This window comes from Salmo salar, chromosome ssa26, assembly GCF_905237065.1.
Source record: "Salmo salar chromosome ssa26, Ssal_v3.1, whole genome shotgun sequence".
Classification (NCBI taxonomy): Eukaryota; Metazoa; Chordata; class Actinopteri; order Salmoniformes; family Salmonidae; genus Salmo; species Salmo salar.
In genome coordinates, this window is record NC_059467.1 from 20,705,376 (window position 1) to 20,717,445 (window position 12,070).

Genomic DNA, 12,070 nt, shown 5'->3' on the forward strand with positions numbered 1-12,070 from the left:
GGTTCCGTATTTAACTGAAAGAATAAACCTTTTGTTTTTGAAACAAGTTTCCGGATTTTACTATATTAATGACCAAAGGCTCGTATTTCTGTGTTTTATTATAATTACGTCTATGATTTGATAGAGAAGTCTGACTGAGTGGTGGTAGGCAGCAGCAGGCTCGTAAGCATTCATTCAAACTTTACTGCGTTTGCCAGCAGCTCTTAGCAATGCTTGAAGCCCAGCACTGTTTATCAACTCCTGAGATTAGGCTGGCAATACTAAAGTGCCTATTAGAACATCCAATAGTCAAAGGTATATGAAATACAAATGGTATAGAGAGAAATAGTCGACGCATCATAATTCCTATAATAACTACAACCTTAAACTTCTTACCTGGGAATATTGAAGACTCATGTTAAAAGGAACCACCAGCTTTCATATGTTCTGATGTTCTGAGCAAGGAACTGAAACGTTAGCTTTTTTACATGGCACATATTGCACTTTTACTTTCTTCTCCAACACTGTTTTTGCATTATTGAAACCAAATTGAGCATGTTTCATTATTTATTTGAGATTAAATAGATTTTATTTCTGTATTATATTAAGTTAAAATAAGTGTTCATTCAGTATTGTTGTAATTGTCATTATTACAAATATATTTATATTTAATCGGTCGACCTCTAGTGATAACACAGCTTAGCGTTTCTGCTATCTGTATTTCCAGCTAGCAGGTTTGTGCTCTCCCAGGGATGATGAGATAACAGGCTGCAGCGGTCACTTCCTGGTTCAGTCTGTTTCAGAGGACCGTTTCATTCACTTCTTGTTCTAGAGATAGCCCTGCAGGTGTTCACATTGTCTTCCAGTAGCTACACCAGATGGGTGGAATGGGCTAGTATGTCAGTTAGCAGTCACAAAACACTGGCTCCTCTCTGTGTAGAGCAGAGCTCATAATTACTCAGTGCCTCTGGACATAAAGGGGAACATGCAGCTTTTCTGGAGCCGGCTCGTCTTGTACACCTCCCACCCTTCGCTGTGCCTCGGACGAGCTTATCACCAACCAACACATTCAAACTGGGACACATGCACACTCTACTTGCATACCTACATGCAAACGTACATCCATATACGTGCACACACGCACATTCTTTCTCATTGTGTGTGATCCCAGTGTGGTTGCGTCACTGTCACAGCTATTAGAAAAGGTATTTCACCCTCTGTCTCATTCTCTCTCTCTCTCTCTCTCTCTCTCTACTTCTCTACTTCTCCGTGGCCTGCTGTGTGAAAGGGTGTTGTGAGACCTAAAAATAATCTATCCCAGTAGCCCTGTCATTTTTCAACACATTCCCTCCTCTTTTCTTCACCACTGTCTTCTGAAGGTTTTGTGTGGGGGACTGATCAGGATACCCCCTACTGTACTGCTTCCACTCTGCATCATGACATTATTGGCCTTATGGAAACAGCAGGAGCTGCTTGTGTGGGAGGCAGTCACAGCTAACGTTAACTTCATGTGAAGGTTTTCCTCAGACATGTCTTTTCTGCAAGCCCTTTGCTCTCTGCTGGGATGTCTTCACCAGTTTTCTGTCTCATCCTGGAGTGTAGTGTGATGCATCAAGTGGTTTAACAAGCCAGGTGAGTGTCTGTTGTGAAGGAAAACGATTGAGAGGATGGTGCACAACAGTACAAGTCTTTATTCATTCAGCCTTTTTGGGCAGTCCATCTAACATTTCCCTGAATTACCGGCATTCCAGTAATACTAGTGGAATGATTGAATGTTTGGATTGGATAGTTCTGAGGTATTTTCAGATCTCCGTTCCAGCCATTGAGCACCGCCCTTATGACTGAGAACATGTGATTAGAGAGTAACGTCTGAGCTAGCACACCAAGGGCGGCATTCAGCCTCCGTACCCCACCCCCAAATTTTCTCTATCTAGGATGAGCTGGAGGGAGTTTCTACCAAATCTACTTAAATTGACTTATACCAGTCTGTTTCTTTTCACATCCAGTGTGAACGAGTGCAGACTTGTGGTAGAAGGGTTAAGAATCAGACTGCCCAGCTGATATTGACTTCTGTAAGTGAAGACTGAACTGTTGACTGTTTCCTCCTCCCTGTGTGACCTTTGCATTGTGTTGAGCATGCGGTCTTACTCCGCCTCCGTCACAGCCAAGGCAGGTGTGTGTGATTATGAGGCTCTTCACAGAAAAGCCGTTTTGTATGCCCACACTCACATCACTACCACTCCCCTCCTCCCACTCTAACACTATGAGCAGCTAGATCAAGGTACCCGATATGGCAATCCTGAGGCTTTGTACAGTGTAGGATCACATGCCAGGGTACAGTACAGTATACACCAAGGGTTCAGTGCCAGGGGAGAGACTAAGCGAATTAGTGGGCACCGGCATCTCTCTTACAAGAGATTTCACCTCACTAGGACAAATGGGATCAAATAAAGGTTCCTAGCTAACTGAAGCAAACAACCACTACAGTAGAGCATTCCTTTTAGTAAGGGGACAGGACAGCATGGTTCAGAGAGAGGCCTACACCTTCACGTCACCTCCCAAACAGTCAACACACCAGTGGTCTAGTTCAGAGGGGAACCCCCTACATGAATTATTCCAGGCCACCATTCAGCTAGGGTGCCCGTTTGTTTGTGTGAGAGTGCGCGTGTGTTCAGCATGATTGTCCTGCTCATCTATCTACCCCAGACTGGGGTTAACATGTTAAGCTGCATGCCACAGGTCAACTAACATGAACCCTGCCACTGTAATCTCTCTAAGGTGAGTTTGGCCTTGCAGTGAACTGCCTGCCATGACTGGATTGGCCAGAAGGATGGATGATTCTGCTGCTGCGTATATAGCCCTGTAGTGTTTTGTAGGTGTGGGTTCTCATTTGTGTGTTTGTCTTCGGGCCTATACCTGTCTGTGTGATAATGCATTATCTCATGCCTGGTTAGTTTGGAGTCCTTTCCTTTATCCAGTTCCCCAGTCTGTCTCAGGGGTTTGGACAGGAGATAAGGGAGTGTGAAAGTCAGTCCCACTGACTGGCGGTCTGATTGTGGGCTTGAGGCTGTGCTGAATACAGAGAGGCCAGCTGTATGACTGTCAGATGCTCAGTCAGGCACTGAATCATTTATCAGTCAGCTGCTACCCTTAGTCTAACTGCACCTCTATTGGTTATAGAAACCTCCTCGACCACTGTGAAACACAGCCCTGTTTGTTTAAGCATGGACGCCGGTGTGTGTATGTGTACTGTTTGTGCGTGTACCGTTTGTGTTTTTCATAGCCTTGGCTGTTGAAAAACCGGTTTCTCTGCCCTTGGATGAATGTTTCATGGAGCACTAATGATGTCAGAGCAACCTAGACAGAGCGTGGCAGAGATGGAACGCAGCGCTACGCCGGCCCCAGCCACAGCTACCCACAATGCTCTATGGCTCCCATGAGCCCTCTGCGAGGTCAGACTGTTGTGAGGAGAGCTTGGTGCTTGATCAAGAACAAGCATTTATCTCTCTCAGGTGGACCTCCAGTGCACAGCTAGTGGTACTCAGTACTGCTCCTCTCAGCCCACACCGTCTCCCAGCGCCTTGTTTACTTCATAACTAATCAGGAAATTGTTCAGAAGCTTTCCTGAGAACCAGCAGCAGAAAGGAAGATCTGTTATTCTGTTTTCAGTCGTTTTATTTATTTATTTTCTAGATGTTTAGTTTCTAGGTCGAAACCCCCTGTGACCATTTAGTCAGTGAAGTTCTGTGTTGGTATGATAACAATTTGATGGGAAGACTCAAAGTGGCTCTTAAACATAAAGACATTAACACAAAGTCAAACACTTAACGTTAAGCCCTAAACAGACTCATTTTAACGCTTGACAAGTAAAAACACACACATCACAATATCAAACAATTACTCAGAGCAGAATTGGATCAGTGTATGTATGTGTATGTATATATATGTATGTATGTATGTATGTATGTGTATGTCAGATTCTATATGATGTATTTTTTGTAAATTGGTTCCTTGTAAAAATTGTGTTAGACCATATTTTTTTTTATTCTTCTCAAACTTTCGGACAAGTACAAAATATGCCCTACTTGTCCGACGGACACGTGGCTTAAAAAGTTAGTCAAGCCCTGCTGTTTGTAAATGTAAGCAATATTATTTTTAAGAGGATAAATCACAAGCTAATGTTTTTATTCTTTAATCAACAAAATTGTAAGCCTATACTTTTGAGAGTTTGAAAAAGCACAAATTTGGCAAGCCTTTGTAAATAAGCGCTTTCATTATCCGGTGTTGCTCTACATGCAAAAATGTTCTGAACTTAGATGACATCCATCTGTTGTTGACAGTTGTTACTGATGTTTCTACAAGACAGGCTTTGTAGTGCCTTTTGACTACCTGTAAAACTAGCTCTGCTGAACATTGAGGGGAAATGTTCAGAAAACTCCACCGTGTTTCACCAAGACCAGCTTTCACAACTCAGATCCTCACTTTCACTGGGCTGGAGAGATTATTATCATGGGTCAATTGAATATCTCACTCACTCACTCACTCACTCACTCACTCACTCACTCACTCACTCACTCACTCACTCACTCACTCACTCATCCCTGGGAGGCTGCAGTGTGCAGACAGCCATGGGCCCAGTGAGACCTCTGACAGTCTCCTGAAATCCTGGAGGATTGTCACTGCTACATTGGATTAGAGTTGCAGCAGTCTGAGAGCCTCCCTCTTATGGAGTTGCAGTCTGAGGTTATCCCAGATGGCAGCAGCTGAGAGCAGGCAGGCTGGCCGTGTGTTGGTTTGGGTCTCTGGTACCCAGCGGCCCAGCACTTATCCCTGGTTTGATCACACAGCTAGGGTTTATGGGTGTCTGATCCCACCCCACTGACGCTGTTGAAGGATGACATGCCCCTGCCTCTGCTCCATCGATGACACCAAGTTCAAACGGATAAATCTGAACAGTGTAATTGCATCTGCTCTTTATCAGTGCAATTTGTCTAAAGGCCAGTGATCCATGAGACCTGGGAGTCATGGGAACGATGGTGTGGAGGGAGACGGTGGTGGTGGGTTTGGAGCTCATGCTACTATCCTGCACTATGTAGAGATGTTCACTTTAAAAACATTTTTTTTTATAACATTTCGCACCATGTTTTATTGTGTGAACTGAGTCATCAACATTGCACTGACAACTATCATCATAGTAGTTTCAATTCTTACTGCTGTTCAGGTAAGGCTTCCCTGTAAAACCCTCTACAGTAATACTAAAGATATTTTCTCCAGCTTGCCGTGTTCATCCTTGTGAAAGAACCGGGGTCGATGCCTGGCAAAAAGGTCTGTCTAGTTATGAGGAAATGGCTCAAATGATGAGGCCATATTGATTTGTTATAGTGCCTATTAATAATCAGCTGGCTGCTGCATACATCAGTACAAGCACAGGAGCTGTAGTCACAGCCCTGGGACTAGCCAAACACCTTCCAGTTGTCATGAGACGGTTCGGCCCCTTCTTTGCTGTAGCGGCTGTCAACTGTATCAACATCCTCTTCATGAGGCAGAGGGAGCTGAAATGCGGCATCCCAGTGACCAATGGGAACTGGTTAGGAGAGTCAGTCACCGCTGCCAAGTCAGGCATCATCCAGGTGGTGGAGTCCACGATTGGCATGACTGTGCCAGCTATGGCTGTGCCCCCTGTGGTAATGAAAGCCCTGGGGAAGAAAGCCTTCCAGTCCTAAACGCCTCAGTACAGGTGGGACTGGTGGGACTGTGCTTGGTGTTTGCCACTCCTCTGTGCTGTGCCCTGTTCCCACATATGAGTTCTATGGCAGTGAGCAACCTGGAGCCAGATCTTCAGGAGAGGATACGACAGAGCAGTCCGTACACGTCTACTGTCTTCTTCAACAAAGGCCTTTAGGACCACACAATAACATGCACACCACAGACTAGCCCCCTCTGCTGGCTGGACCCCTCTACTACAGCTCAGTGGGAGCAACTGAAAGGCAAAGAGAATATTATACAGTATTTGTTCTAGGCTTTTGGATTTGATTAGGGAGAGGTGATGGTGAGGGGTGCGTTTTCAGTCCTACCACTAAAGTTTTTCTCATTGTGGATCAAGGAAAGGAGACAAGGGGAGGAAGCTACTTTGAAGTAATGAGACACAGCCAAGGCGAGAGCAGTCACACTGCTATGACAAACGGACAGTGGTTTGATTTGGGTTAGTTTTTAGTGTGTTTATCGTCCATGGGGTTTTGGGATGTTTAATTACTGACTGCTTTGAATTTTCCTGAATGACAAATCTTTTCAAATCACCCCAAACTAGATACATTTCACCCCTCGTATTTGACCCCAGAGATTTTCTTTCTCCCAAAAGTGTGTTTACTTCCCTTGTGTTTGAGCTCATACACTTTGCGCTGTCTGCACTGAAAGCATTCATGACTTGCAATTAGAAAATAGTTTAATTTAATCTGCTAGATAGATATCCACAAGTTGGCTCAACTGTAGTCTGAAGTACAGGTAGTAAAATAAAACAGTTGGTTTATGAGCACAATATAGACTGACCCGCTATTAGATCCCTTTTTTGGGTCTACCAGTACCAAGGTTATTTTTTTAATATATATATTATTTGTTTTATTTACCCCTTTTTCTCCTATTTTGTGGTATCCAGTTGATAGTTAGTCTTGTCCCATCGCTGCAACTCCCGTACGGACTTGGGAGAGGCGAAGGTCGAGAGCCGTACGTCCTCCGAAACACAACCAAGCCGCACTGCTTCTTGACACAATGCCCACTTAACCCGGAAGCCAGCCGCACCAATGTGTCGGAAGAAACACCTTACACCTGGCGACTGTGTCAGAGTGCACTGCGCCCGGCACGCCACAGGAGTCGCTAGTGCGCGATGGGACTAGAACATCCCTGCCGGCCAAACCCTCCCCTAACCCGGACGACGCTGGGCCAATTGTGCGCTGCCCCATGGGTCTCCCGGTCACAGGGCAACTGCGACAGAGCCTGGACTCGAACCAGGATCTCTAGTGGCACAGCTAGCACTGCGATACAGTGCCTTAGACCACTGCGCCACTCGGGAGGTCCAGGGTTTTGTTTTTCATTGCGAAATGTTTTTGCTACAGTGTGCCCTAATCAACATTACCCACTTGACTAGCACAGCTTCCCGCTCTCTCCACTGCCATTGGAAGCGTACTTACACACACACACACACACACACACACACTGTCCCACCAGATAACCTTATCAACTCCTCTCAACTCCTCTAACCCTGTGCGTTTTTCTAATCTTTTTGTGTTACCAAGAAAACCTTTTTAGATGCAATGACACTGCATGGGCACTCCTAACTGATTTCAGTTAGCACATTCCTAGTAGCATTGACGATGATATGCCAGAAAGCTTTATGTAGGACAGGATCTAGGCCTAATGTTTCAGCCCCATATCAAGACCTTGTGGCTTAGAGCGTTGGGCCAGTAACCGAAAGGTTACTGTTTCAAAACCCCGGGCCGACTAGGTGAAAACATCTGCCAATGTGCCATTGAGGAAGGCACATAACCCTAATTTGTCCTGTAAATCGTTCTGGATGAAAGCGTCTGGGCGTGTCAGGGGGAATAACAAGCAGTAAATCTAACCTCCGCTTATCTCTGGAGGGCTGCTGGGTAGATACACAGGTGCTCTCCTTCTGGCTCTCTCACGCTCTGTGGATCTCTCTTTCTCTCTCTCTTTCTCTCTCTCTTTCTCTCTTTCTCTCTCTCTTTCTCTCTCTCTTTTTTCTCTCTTTCTCTCTCTTTCTTTCTCTTTCTTTCTCTTTCTCTCTCTCTCTCTCTCTTTTTCTCTTTCTCTCTCTCTCAGCCCTTCCCAACCTGACTCTCTCTACACAAACTCTCACATAAAATCCTGGGCTGCGGGTGATATTAATAGTGTGCTAAGTCCCTGAGAAGCTCAGGAAGATTTACCTCTCCTATCCAGGCTCCCCTCACATATTTCACCTGGTCTGCTGTGGCAGACAGGGCAGGTTGGAGAGGCCCACCACAGGGCTGACTGAAAACCAGGGGCAGGTGGGAGAAGATGTATATGGTGGATGCTAAGGGATTCCGTTGGCTTCAACTGAGTCAGTCATAGCAGAAACTAGGCAGACAATGAGAAGCTAGTTTTGTGTCATTTCAGTCCACATGTAGCCTAATCATCACACAATTAGATGAGAGGCTCAGGCTAGATGTTGAGGCTGACCCCACCGGGCTGTCAAGTGTTCCTGCCTGATCGCCAATCATTGTGACAGGGTGGACGGCCCGCCACTTCAGCTTTAAAGGAGAACTGCCAGCCAGGGAGATTGTGTAGGACAGACGGGCACACACAGCGGGAAGTAGGGTGACAGTTTGGTCAGTGTTCGTAACAGGAATAACAAGGTGTGTGTTGCGTCAGTGGCTGTGTCCCCAAATGTCAGTGCTCATGTCAGACTCAAGGAGGGGGTTGTGATGAACAGATAATGGAGGATTAGTGAGGCTGCATTGCAGGGGGATTATGGGAAGGTGACAGGGGTCTGTAAATGCATCATGGCCAATGAAATCTAACATTTCTGCATTTGGAAGGAAATTATCCTGTACCTTGCTTTGTCAACTGTTTTGAGTACAGTGTGGATTACAAATGGGTTGTAGTGAATCAAAGATACACAGAAATGTGTGTTCCTCTCTGTAAATGTATAGACAGCCACTTCAGTGGCGCGCGCAATCATTAAATGGCTCATTTTGTGTGGGCTGGAGTGCAGCGGCCCATGTGAGAGTCATGGTTGACGAATGGAATGTCTCTAGGATTGGTTGGGAAGGAGCCTATAGTGAACAGAACTACTGTCTTCTGGGAGGTGACTGGGTCATATGCAGCTCATGTGGTGCTAGGTCGCCTTTTCAGAATCTGAGAGCTTGCTTGGCGAGCAGGAGCATGAGGAGGGAATGCAACAAACACACTGTACGCTCATACAGCCTTTACTTATACCACGTTTGAGAGGCAGGTGTTATTGTTATCCCTATGGGAATCCTTCAGTGAAGTGAGTTTGGAGTCCACTCTTGTCACAGGGTGGGGCCCTCAGTATAGAGGTCTGGGTGGGACTGATTTCTTCATCCCGCCCTCACCCGCAGCTTTTCATACCTGTACCCACCTCCCGCTGGTTTTCTGTCCTACTCCCACCCAACCGCAGTCCTGCAATGTTATTTTAGGTGTAGGCTATTTGGCGCAGATCGCTTGCCCGCCATGGTCCCAGCAATTTTACGCCCTATAGGCAATATCAAAATGCACAAAAATAACCTACCAAATAAGTAACATTTCCAGAGATTCTCACATTCTCCATTTTATGTTAGGCTATCAGTATTACTGGGTTATATCAGCCAATAGGCTAGACTTAGTTAGAAGAGAGCAGAGTTGGAGAGAGAGCGGACACTTCCACTTTCTATTGAGCTACGTTTACCCTTGTGCTTTGCTGGAAAAAAATGACGTCCATTGTGGTATGGGTGAGATTGTCCCGCATCGTTTAAACACACTCAAGACAAAGAATCAAGTAAAAACAGCCCAACTTTATTTTGTCTTGTCAGACCTTTCAGAAAGAAGAAATACAATAACATTTCATTTCAAAAACGCTATATTTAAGAACCAGTTGTTAAACGTATTTCCTTTCTCACAAACAAGCAAAGGTCTGCTGCTCTCGCACTGAGAAGGAGAAGCTTGGGAAATCTCCTTTTCACCCAAACATAATTATAAAAGTGCAACCAGAACCAGTCAAAACAAAAATATTGTACTTTTTTTTATTTAACTAGGCAAGTCAGTTAGGAACATTCTTATTTGCAATGAGGGCCTAACCCGGACGATGCTGGGCCAATTGTGCACCGCCCTATGGGACTCCCAATACCGGCCGGTTGTGATACAGCCTGGAATCGAACCAGGGTCTGTAGTGACACCTCTAGCACTGAGATGCAGTGCCTTGGACCAATGCGCCACTCAAAGACACTTGTTTATTTTGGACCTGTGCAAATATCTGTATAGATGAAAGCCTCTGGGTCAAAATGACCCACAACAACATGTTTGTATACAAAATCTACAACGACATTCCACAACACATCAGTGAGTCCACATTTTGAAGTTAGGTTCATGACCCTAAATAAGAAAAAGTCATTTAATTTCATGGAGAAAAAGAGGTTAACTAGTATTTTAGACAACTCCGAAGTGGAAATGGGTCAAATTGACCCGCAACATAATAGGTTTAATAGCCTACCTTTTTAGGAGCGGACAATTTTCAGACAGAGACCAATATGGGTGATCAATATTTATTTTGAGGCAGTGTAGTAAACTATAGCTTAATTCGATTTCATAAGTTAATTTCCTTGGAAAGAGAAGTGCCCCGTGCCTCTCCGCCCATGGATAGGCTACAGCCTACTCTATTTAATTGAGATCACACGCGCACCTGATCGCACACATATGGCTACTGAACTTAAAGCAGCAAGAATGATGATGGCTGTCACTTGCACTTTCTCTTGAGCTACGTTTTGCATATAAGATATAGCCTACCTTTTTATAGGAGCGTGACGATTTACCGGCAGAGACAAATAAATGGGTAATCAGTACTTATTGAAAACGGAAAGGCGCAACGCTCACTCACCATGGTATTCTCTCGTTGTGCCCTTTCCTTTTCAAGTCGTTTTTTTTTTTATTGCTCTTCAATTCACGTTGGTTGAGCTCCCTCCACTTATTTCCATTACCAATATTTATATACAGACACTGTAGTAAACTATAGCCTAATCATATTTTAGTAAACTTTCTTTGAACGATAACCGCCCCTTGATTCTCTGCCCATTCATAGGCAGTCTACTCTATTTCATTGAGATTAAATATTGTAGGCGCTTGATCTTGGACGCCAATCTAGGAGAGGAGAGGTAGGCTATTGAACTTGGAAGCAGCGAATTCTGAGATTGTGTGTGAATAATGCAACACAGAGGTGCTTTTAATACAATAGGTAGGCTAACGGATACAAAGCAGAAAGACGACCGTTTTCAAATATTCTGGGGACAAAAAAAAAAATGTTAATCCCGAAACCCGCTTCTGCTTGCATCATGAAAAATGCAGACCTGTGCCACAATGATCCCTGTCGGGACCTGCAGCCCTCTACCGCAGTACTTTACCTTCCTCTGCTCTGAATAATGTGTGGTTTGAAATGACACACTGCCTGTACCGCTGCATATTTTATTTGGTTTTAAATCAGCCATGCTCAACCTGAGGTAGTTGGCTGGCTGGGGATCAAAGCAAGGAGAGAAATATTTGAGGGAATTTTTTTTTTTTTTTTTAGATGAATCCCGCTTTTCATTGTTCATAGTGTTTTAATGTTCCTCTCTATTGTAGTAGGCTATAACTAGTCTTTATTAGACACAGCACACCCACTCTGACATTTGAAGGTGAACAGTAGTCAGCAGTGGGTTGATCTGCTGTTCTTCTACTGTGTTTATACAAGCATGCCTTTAGGCTCAATTTACTGTATACATTTTTTTTTTTTTTTATCATTCTCGCTTCCCTGATCAATCTGATTTTGAGGATTATGCAAGTCAATAAATAGGCTAATTCATGCCAATGGCCTAGTATTTTGCTATTGGCCGGATGTGTGCCACATTATAATAACAGTCAGCCTGAAATATTAGACCAAGTAGATCCTAATCTGATTTATCAGCTTGATCTATCATCAGTAGCCTGTAGCCTGAACACAGCCTTGGATAGCCATCAGACACCATGTGAGAGATGCAGTGTTGATGAACTGCAGTGACCCAGATCTGTCCCATAGAGTAGGGCTGTATAATCAGACTTGACTGTCATGTGCCTGTTTCCTTCTTAGTCCCATTTTAGTTCATGTGCTGATAAGACTCCACTGGGCAACTGGAGACATCTCATCTCACATGGTTGGAGCGAAAAGGTTTTTGTTGGGGTTTTGAAAGAATGGGGCTGTTAGCCTGTCGTGTTGAGAGAAGCACAGGTGTTTACATGGTGCAACCCTATGATCAACCCTCTCTGGAGTCTGGTACTGGAAATTGTCATAAATGTCGTTTTCTGTTTACCTGAGCATTGTCAGTTTTTAGGT

General features: G+C 44.6%; 1 protein-coding gene and 1 pseudogene across 1 annotated transcript in view; both read left to right on the top strand.

The window, feature by feature from the left end:
- The window catches only part of LOC106587342 (disintegrin and metalloproteinase domain-containing protein 10), a 105,194-nt gene that overhangs the window by 32,934 nt on the left and 60,190 nt on the right, over positions 1 to 12,070 (top strand). The window lies entirely within an intron of this gene.
- LOC123730770 (sideroflexin-3-like) lies at positions 5,355 to 6,599 on the top strand (annotated as a pseudogene).